Here is a 2,194-nt window from a genome sequence, read left to right on the forward strand (position 1 = left end):
ATTTAGTAACAAACGATAAAGCTGAGAGAAGAATATAGGACTGAATTATAATAAAATATCCAGTAAATGTTGTATCCTAGTAAAAATATAACTGGAATAAAGGGAAAATGCAGAATGAATTTGTCAAGTGTGATTATATTTTATCAACATTTTAATTGTGATAATATATATTAAATTCACAAGCTTGCCTTGTAATCAAGAATATCATGGATACTATATAGCACCTTAAAATTGAAAAGAGCTTTAAGTTGATATTTTGCTTCAGTATTGTCTAAAGTTGGCTTTTTTTTTTCATTTACAGTGTTTTCTACAAAATCAGTGATCGTTTCTATTGCTGGTTGTTCTCTGAGATAAAGACTTTGAGAAGGATTTCTATGTCCACAGTGTTAAATGGTAAAGAAGGTAAGAAAAACAAACAAACAAACAAAAACATAATAAGACAGGAAGAAAAGTTGAGCTGTTGTTATGTGCTGAGTTTTTTTTTATTCTCCCCAAAGCCATATATTGCAAGTCTAACCCCCAATGTGATGATATTTGGAGGTGGGGCCTTTGAGAAGAGGTCACAAGAATAAAGCCCACATGATTGGATTAGTGTTTTTTAAAGAGGAAGAGAGAACAGAACTCCCTCCCTCTGTACCATATCAAGATGCGTTGAGAAGGCAGCCCATCTACAAGCCAGTAAGAGACTTCTTAGCAGGAACTGAATCTCCAGAACCCTGATCTTGAACTTCCCAGTCTCCAGAACTATGAGAAATAAATGTCTATGTTTAAGCCACCCGGTGTATGGTATTTCACTATAGCAGCCCAAGCTGACTAAGACAATTGTGAAGCAGGTCTCACAACCTTACACACCCTCACATGGAGTTATGAGGCCAGAATGGCCCTTCAGAGTTGTCCCTAGTTGGGCTAAGGTAGCAGGTCTTCATAGTCCCTGAAAGTTTGGGCACTGATGTGAGCTTCGGTGGGAAGGGGAACAGCATTGGGTAAAGTTGCTCTCTGAAGCTTAAGGAATCAGCCCCTCCCTGAAAGGGTCTGCCTAACATGTCAGACTGTCCTATTCAATGAGCATTTTCCAGGCTTTATTCAGCAGTATTTTCCTGTTTCCCTATTACCTGTAAGTTCTGCACTAGCACACTTTAAAATGGAATCCTCTATTTTTGGTTGTACATTTGGTTGTACAGTTGTAAGATTTTATAACTCTATAAAATACATCTTGGCAAAATCCCCCTATGTTCACTATCTTAAGAGATGTTATTTCTAGTTCCTGCTGTCAATGAGAAAAAAAGATAGTTCATTGTCTTACGAGCCTTTTCTTAAAATAAATTGAACCACATGTGGTTTATCAAGCATTAAATGCTTTCTTTTAGAGATTGAGTTTTTATGTATTTGATAACATGGTATGTATACATCAAAAACATGATTTGTTTTCTCTATAAAAAGAGGAAATCATGTTTTCATTATCTAAGAAATTAGTTTGTGATATTTCAGAGCAAACATAAAGATTGCTTTGCCCCAACAAAGTATACATACATTTAAATATTTTAGCTATTTTTCTTGCAAGTTTTCTTTCATTTGTCTATTATTTATTATATATTAGGTACTATACTACCTATTAAGGAACAAATGACTCATAATAGTCCCTTCTCTTAAGGAACTCATAGTCAAGTTGAGGAAATATACATAAAAATAAATAAGCCACAAAAAGCAATACAGAATACTATACATTGATACACTGACACAGAAATAGTGGTATGAGAAAAGTAACCAGTAAGACCTGATAATATAATTAGAGATATATACAGACCATGGAATTTCTATTAATATGTCAGAATAAATCCTAGAGGTCATTTATCCAAACCAACCATCTGATACTTGAGTTGCTTCTACAATCTCTTTGCTCAGAGATGGTCCAGCTTACTCTAATGGCTTCCATTGACAAGCAATTCTAATTCCTTCTCTGGCTAGCTCTGATGTTAAAACAGAAATTGAAAACAAAAAATATTGAGATGGAATGTGTCCTTTCAAAGTTGACTCTCATGTCTTTTTTATCCTTTGGAGAAGGAATATATCGTTTTTTCTCCACAAGTCAGCCCTTCAAGTACATAAAAGCAGCAATAATTATTTAGTTTTACTCCTTTGAAGTGAAAAACATCATAGCACAATAATTAAGACTTTATTTTTTATATTCAACAAT

This window comes from Hipposideros armiger, unplaced genomic scaffold (genome assembly GCF_001890085.2).
Source record: "Hipposideros armiger isolate ML-2016 unplaced genomic scaffold, ASM189008v1 scaffold_1117, whole genome shotgun sequence".
Taxonomy (NCBI): Eukaryota; Metazoa; Chordata; class Mammalia; order Chiroptera; family Hipposideridae; genus Hipposideros; species Hipposideros armiger.